The sequence below is a fragment of the Dipodomys spectabilis genome, unplaced genomic scaffold (assembly GCF_019054845.1).
Source record: "Dipodomys spectabilis isolate Male_0828 unplaced genomic scaffold, ASM1905484v1 ptg000076l, whole genome shotgun sequence".
Taxonomy (NCBI): domain Eukaryota; kingdom Metazoa; phylum Chordata; class Mammalia; order Rodentia; family Heteromyidae; genus Dipodomys; species Dipodomys spectabilis.
In genome coordinates, this window is record NW_024870753.1 from 6,307,585 (window position 1) to 6,315,844 (window position 8,260).

The window sequence follows — 8,260 nt, forward strand, 5'->3', positions numbered from 1 at the left end:
TTTCTGCTTTCCTTTCCTTCTTACCTTTTTCTTTTTTGTCGGTGGGAGGGCCTGATCCTCACACTTTTTTTTTTTTTTTTTTGTCTGTTGTGGGGCTTGAACTAGTGCCTGGAGCTGCCCCTGAGCTCTTTCTCTCAAGGCTAGCACTCCACCACTTTCAATTTCCTGGTGGTTAATTGGAGAAGAGTCTCATGGACTTGTCTGCTCTGGCTGGCTTTGAACCACGGGTCTTCAGATCTCAGCCAATCTTGAGTAGGTAGGGTTACAGGTGTGAGCCACCAGCATCCACCTTCCTTTCTTTCTTTTTAAAATGCAAATGATGAACTAGATGCTCCTGGGACTTAACCCACTCCAGTTTACCCAGTTTACACCCAGTAGGGCTTGGAACCAAACTAGGCTCTTTGCGAGATGCTAAGTCTGACTTCTGATCACCTAGGCAAGCAGACCAGGAATGCCCCACCCCCACAGGTGCAAAATGAGAGTCCCACAAAGTGGGGGGGGGGGGGATCACAGACACAGGAACAGGGACACTCCAGGAGAAACTGAGGCACTGGAGACGGAATGGGGAAAGAGGAAGAAAGTGATCTAGGCAGGATGAGCAAAGGGGGCCAGAACTCAGACACCTAGTAACCAGAAGGCAGAGGGGCTCGGTCTAAGAGCCCCTGCATTTCCCCTGCCCTGATCTCGCAGACTCAGCCCCAGGTGTCTCTCCCTTCAGGAGGGTCTGGCTCAGAAGAACTGATCCACAGAATGCACACACGGGGGAAGGAATCCCAGGGAAAAGGAAGGATTAGCAAACAAAGCTGTCTCTTCCCCAGCCCGCTCAGCCCTGGCGGGGTCTTCCAGCCGCTGAGCTCACAGGTGTGCCCGGAGGGCTAGGCTGGCACCATCCAAGCCCGAGCTCGGCTCTGGCCCATGCACCACCAGCCGTGCAGCTTGCCTGCCGCTGGCTGCCGCAGACACTTTTCAGCCCAGTCCTATTGCCAGAGATTTTTGGTTTGTCGTAGCCGCCTCCTTTTTTTTTCCCCCTTGAAGGCAGTCAAGAGTTCCTGATGGGTGCTTAGCTTTCCTTTCTCACTTGACCTCATCCTCAGTAAAGAAGCTTCGATTGTGTTGTCAACTGAAGCAAGAAAGGAATCCAGAAGTTCTTGATGTTTCTCTCTAGAATGTGGCTCAAAGAAACTAAGTATCTAGACTAAGAATTACCTCAGTCCCACGCAGACCTTCAGAGCCAAGGGTCAGTGGGAGGCCGGTCAGAGGCAGGGCAGGTGCCCTGGCAGCGGGAGGCCAGCAGACACAGGAGGAGAGCTGTCCCAGAGACCCTTGTGGCCTGGGTTTCCAAAAGCTGAGCCTTTCCTGGGAGCTAATGGAATCTGGTAAGCAGAAATTGAAAGAGGTGTTTCACAGACACCAGGATCAAAGATGGGATTTTATTTTATTTTTATTTTTTTGGAGAGGAGTAAAGCCTTGTGGTTTTGGCATTTCTTCCTGGTGCCATTTATCACTGACAATTGTATTGGACAGCACTCAATTACCTACCCTGCTGGGAACAGCAGGGCAACAAAGAATCCAAAGGAAAGCAGTTTCCTTTTAGCCTTTGGATTACCAGTTGATTCTGCAGGTGTTTGCCTCAGAGCGGGACTTCTCCAAGTCCCTAAGCCCCACCCCTACCGCCAGAGTCACCGCTGTCCTCTGGGAACTCTGGACATGAAGGGTCACAGGGCCCGCCCCAAGCCCCAGGAATCAGAATCTGCATTTTATTCGTTTATGTGTTTTGGGTGGTACTGAGGTTTGAATTTATGGCCTCCACTTGCTAGAGGGGCATTTTTACCACTTTAGTCATACTCCTAGTCCTCTTTGCTTTAGTTGTTTTTGAAGCAGGGTCTCATACGTTTGCCTCCTGAGTCGCTGAGATTATAGGCATGTGCTGCTGGGCCAAGCACAGAACCTACATTTTTAAACAAGACTTCTAGGTGATTCCTGAGCATGTTAAAATGTAAGAAGTATCATCTTTAACAAATACTAAAAGGCCTACAAGAGGCAATAAAAAGCCAGGTTTTGGAGTTTTGGGGAGAGGAACAAGCCTTGAGCTAAACGCCAGCCCCCATTGGTCTGCAGCACATACAGTGGCCTGCTCATGAGTTACAAGATGGAGATTCATTTTGCACAGAATATCACATGATAACTCTCAGCTGGGGAAGGCAAATGTAAATACCACAAGTTCTGACTGCCAGAGTTGGTCCTTCCCTCAGGTCTGGGTCACAAAGGTTCAGTTACTTCTAGGCTGAAAACAGCTTTGAGTAGAAGGCAGAAATGGAATCATACATCTCATCCAGTACAAGAGAACTTCTTATTTGACCTCAATTAGTTACACAGTTTCATTCTTCTTATTACCTTATGGCATGCTCCTTTTGATTCAAACACTTGTGTTTATGAATAGCTTGATTTAAAATACACAAGCAAAATGCTGGCAATCACACTGGTCTCTGCACTACTATGTTTTCCTATAGTAAAAAAAAAATCTAGCAGTCAGGCGCTGGTGGCTCACGCCTGTAATCCTAGCTACTCAGAAAGCTGAGATCTGAGGATCACAGTTCACAGCCAGCCCAAGCAGGAAAGTCTATATCACTTATCTCCAATAAACCACCAGAAAACCAGAACTAGTGCTGTGGCTCAAGTGGTAGAGTATTAGCCTTGAGCTGAAGAGCTGAGGGACAGTGCCTAGGCCCAAAGTTCAAGCTCCATGACCCATACACACACACACACACACACACACATACATCCAGCAAGTAAAAAATGAAAGAAAACAAAACACATAAATACTATTTTCTTTGCTCTCATAATCTACATTTAGTTTTTTTTTAAGTGGCAGAGCATCTCTCTCCCTCTGACTTTGTCTGCTTATCCCAAATAATTATTGTACCTTGAGAACTGAGCAAGGATATATTAAAGAAAGTCACTTATCTTAGGGAAGGAAAAAAAATGCTTGGGAAAATGACTCCTCTAGGCACACACACACAACACAAACAAGATATCATGTCCAAGATGGATACCTGTCATGAAGCAAATATGTGCCAAATTCCATTGCTTGAAGAGATGCTCAGGTATCTATGACGCCAAGTTTAGTGAGCAGCTCAACCTCAAAATCTCAGGGCCTAATTGATAAAAACAAACAAACGTAAATGTGACAGAATGTACCAGGTGTCATGTCAAAGGGGAGCACTTATCTTAAGCAACAACCTATTTTTTCCCCATCAACACCCATGATCTAGAGTACCCATAGCACCTGTTATCAGAGGTGCCGCTAACCACAACTGGGTTCTGTATTATCTTTCTATCTTTGTTTTGCTTTGTTTTACTAATAACTTTTCTAAGTTGTCTATCTTGATGTATCTTAAAAATTCTTTTTGAGATAACATCCCAAACTCGGTACCCAAGGGTAAGGCAGAAGCCTTGTCCTTTCTGGATAGCTCCTCCCTGGAGCCTCCCTGCTTCTGATCTGTTGTTGCTGGGCAACTCCACTAGAATGAGAACAAATCAGTTCTGGTAACAATACCACAAACCTTGGCTGGTCACAGACACAGCTCCAAACGGTCTAGGGGCAGGTAGGTGGCACAGATAGCATGGGTACAAGGGACAAAGGATATCAATCCATATCTTGTCTGAGAAGAAGCAGGAAGGCACAGATTTCACCATGCTACTCAATGGAAAACTAATGAATGAGCTGGATGCTGGTGGCTCACGCCCCTAATCCTAGCTACTCAGGAGGCAGAGATCTGAGGATAGTGGCTCCAAGCTAGACCAGGAAGGAAAGTCCATGAGACGCTTATCCCCAATTAACCACCAAAAAACAGGAAGTGGAGCTGTGACTCAAGCAGTAAGCACTCACTTTGAGCAAAAACACTTAGGGACAGCTTCCAGGCCTTGAGTTCAAGCCCCACAACTGACCCCCCAAAAAAACCCTCATATTCATTTCCAGAATTTTCCATCTAATAATGTCAACTGCTGTTGACCATGACTAAGCACAGAAAGAAAAACCATGGTCCAGTGTGCTAGAAATGATGAGGTGCAGCTACCTTTGAGAGCTCCTATTCTACACAGAGAGATAAACATAGAAATTGCATGCATACAAGCTACCCAATGGCTAGTGGTATCAGAACAAAACTGCCCGGCTATTGCTACGGTCTCTGTGCTAACAGCAGTGAGAGTGTTGTCATTATTTATTCATGAAACTTTCTTTCCAACTAGACTGAAGCTCTTTGAGTAGATTGTGTCATCCTGAGTACATTCTGAGCCTCTGTTGGTCCCTGAGCAGAAGAGAATGAGTCAATGGCTGTGTCACATCCAGGAAAAGAGCAGAAATTCCAGGCTGGAATCAGGAGTCAGTGTGACCTTATCTGGCCAGGGGTGTAGTGAGGGGGAAGTGACTCTGGTCCAGGCAAGTCCAGTGATGCTCTGAGCAGGCTGCTCCACTCCACCTAGGAATTCCATTCTACAGGGAGCTGTCCTCAAGGGTCAGAAACAGCAAAGGTCACTGAAAACATCTAAAGCAAAGTCATGCTTGTAAAATGGAAGACAAGATTTGGCTAAGTGTAAAAACCTCTAGGAAGAATTAAGATCATCATCATCAGGCAAGACTTACACAGGTCTTGAAAGACTATGGATTTGAGCAGCCAAGAAGGGAAAGGGTAACCAGGACTCACTAAAGCAAAGCCATGATGCAGGAAAGACAAATGTGTGTGTGTGTGTGTGTGTATATAAATATATGTATATATGTGTGTGTATATATATATATATGAAGCAGTTTTCTTTTATTAAAGAAGAAAATGAGGATATAGATAGGCAAGATGGGACCAAACTCAGACAACTACATATAATGTGGTGCCTTTGAAAGTTCCAGAAAATCACCATAGTTCTCACCATGTCTTCTCTTTGTGAGAAATTTGAGTTTCTTAAAAAAAAAAAAAAAAAAGAAAGAAGTGTTTTGCAAATTGGACTTTATAGAAGTGGTCATGGATTAACCTCTCTTCAAGAAGCCGAAACTACACCTGCAAACCAGCTAGTCAGGTCAGTGGTCCTAAGAAACTTCTTTTATGCTTAGAAAGAGGATCACAGGTCTGTGCTGGAATACAGGTTACTTAAAACCTAAGGCTGCGGAAACTGAGGTAATTTAGTGTCGGTTGACTCCTCCAGACACACACACACACACACACACACACACACACACACACACACACACACCTACCTCTGTTTTAAGAAAATTGCCAATATAGATATGTGCGTACCTTGGCAAGGAAGAACAAAAGAGCAAAGAACTAATAGCCTTCTAAAAAAGAGGATCATCGACTGGTCGCAGGAGAAAGGCTGCTTCCACTTCCTATTGGCCCATTGCAGAGCTGCTAGACTTCCCATCATTCATAATGGACTCCACCAATCTCTGCTGCAGGGCTTTCTCTTGGCCAGGGCCTGTTTACTTCTGAACATGGTGTGTCTGGTGCTCCAGGAATTTAAAGTGCTGAAAATTCAAGCAATAAAACTAAAGCTTGTTCAGTCACCAGGAGCTGCAGGGCCTTCTACATGTACCCTGGCCTTTTGCTGAGTGAAGTCCTTTCCTGAATTCCTAACTCTCCTCTTTTTTTCTTTTTTGATTGAAAGGTAGACTTGAGTTTTTGGCTTAAGAATTTTCCTGTCCATAAAAACCAAAATTAATAAGTGATGGGGATTGAGTTGCCAGGAGATACTGTCATGTGAACTGTTCAATTTTGTCATTAAGACAATGCCCCAGACTTGGCAGCATTTGATAAAAACACATAATAACCAGTTTCTGAATGATGAGAGCTGGGAATGCAAATCTAAGTGGGAGAATACACTTAAAGAGGCCAGATGGCTCAGACCAGACACTATATGGCCGAAGCTATCTCATTAGCGCAAATCACATGTACTGTGTGAGAGCCCCCACAAACTGAGCTGAGAGACCCGAGAGGATTGGGAGGATGGAATGCCTCCTCCCAACATGATCTCTCAGAATACTGAGAGTTTCCCAAAAAGGTTAATCAGTCCTGGCTCGAAGGGAATTCAGATTTCTATCCTGGGTGTCAGCTACTTCCACACCAAATTTTCTGGGAACTTGAGGGATAGACAAAAATCTATGCTAACTCTAAGTCATTCACTGCTTACAGATGCTTCTTAAGATGAAGACGTTATTTATCACTTGAGTAAGATTATACCACATGACTGGTGTTTGTGATTTCAGGGATATCGATCAAGATTGCATCACCTGATTTTTGCTTGTGACTCCAAGGAAACTGTGACCTTGCTTGCTTTCTGCATGTACGCCCCTGTATCCTATTCAAAAATGGACCCAGGGCACCTGAAACTGTCAGAAGACTTCAGGCTCCTGGTGCCCCAAACCTCAATTCTATGGTCTGGTGTCCGTTATTGTCTTGTCCCAGGTCACCCCTGGTTGCAAGAGAACTGCAGGACTGCAGAGTAAGTGGCAGAGCTGGGCTTAAACCAAACCATTTGATCTTGAAGCCCACTCCCTACGCCACATGCTTGCAGGTTCCTGGATTTAAGACAATTGCCTATAGGAGACAGCAGGAAACAACAAGCAGGTCTCTTTCAGGGCCCCCTGAAGGACTATTTTGGTTTTAGCAAAAGTAGAATTTGGCAGCTGTGAATGCTACCCTGAACTTGAACTCCATGCCAATGTATTAGAGGAAAGTTTGTGGGGAAATAGGGCTGGGGAAACAAGGCAAGCTCCTCCCCTGCCCTGACTGCTGAAAACCCAGAATGGAAGCCAAACTCTGAATGAATGAATGAATGAATCAATCAATCAACCAATCAAATTCAAATTTGGACACGCCTACACGTCCACAATCATAGTGAAAGTGAGGGTCTTGTGGGATAGCTCCCAAACTACCTCCCAGCTCCAATTCCAATTATTCTCTTCGGCCTAGAACAATAGATGTGCAATCATCATATAATCAACCTCAGTCTGAATCCTAAAGTACATTCTCCCAGGCTTATACTATTTGAGGAAGTGGAAAGGAGCCCCCCAGCCAGAGATGAAACCACTTCCTCTCCATGAACACTTAAGCTATGAATGGGCTGTGTGCTTCCCCTTCCTCCAACCACAATTTGTCATGGCAATATGTGTTCCTGATATAATACCTTCAATGTGCACATTGACAACTCCTTTATTTAGAGGTAACAGGTATTCTGTGTATAAGCAAGAACAAAAAGAGAATACTTAGCTGCCAATAATTCTGACACTCTGGAGATGGAAGCAGGAGGATCATGAGTTCCAGACCAGCCTGGGCTATATAGCAAGACCCTGTCTCAAAAACAACAATGAGGAAAATATCTAGGCTATCCAAGAACAGTTGGGACAAGAGAGTTCAAAATAGGCTTCATCTGGAGAGTTCAAAGAATCATTAAGAATATAGCTCCACTTAAGACCAGCTCAGAATCAGAAACCTCCTCCAGAAGACCTCTGACCCCTTACCTGGACTAAGTGAGAAGAAAGGGTTGTAGAGAATGAAAAAAAGGCCCCTTGGCAGTCACAGGGAAGATACCAGAGTGGCCTAGATTGACCTCTAGAGGCTAGAAGTCAGAATTGAGAATCAAAGGAGTTTAAAGATCAAAGTTACCGACTCTCATAATAATAGTCAAAAAGTATAGGAACCTAATGCTTCAGACCAGGAGCTAAATCAGTGATTGTTCACTCTGGTAATTCATGAGCACAAGTCTGTGTGTGTGTGTGTGTGTGTGTGTGTGAGAGAGAGAGAGAGAGAGAGAGAGAGAGGAAGGGGGAGAGAGAGAGAGAGAAACTAGGAATTGAACTCAGGTCCTGGGTGCCGTCCCTGAGCTTTTTAGCTTAAGGCTGACACTCTACCACTTGACCATAGCTCTACTTCTGGCTTTTTGGTAGTGAACTGGACATAAGAGTCTCAAGGGCTTCCCTGCTCAGGTTGGCTTCCAACCTTGTCCTCAGATCTCAGCCTTCTGAGTTGCTAGGATTGCAGGTGTGAGTGACTGGCTTATATCACGCCTTTCATTAGGACCTCACACTTGCTAGGCAAGTACTCTGCTCTTGAGCAACACCCCAGCCCCTGAGTGTCACTTTAGGAAAAGATGGGTGCTTAAGCTCTACTAAGACTTCCAGAACAGGAGCTGTGGTGAGGCTCTACAAAGAGCCACCAGCAGTTCCAGCGTGAAGGGAGCACCAGTGGGTTAAACCCCAGAGCGGTACTCATGT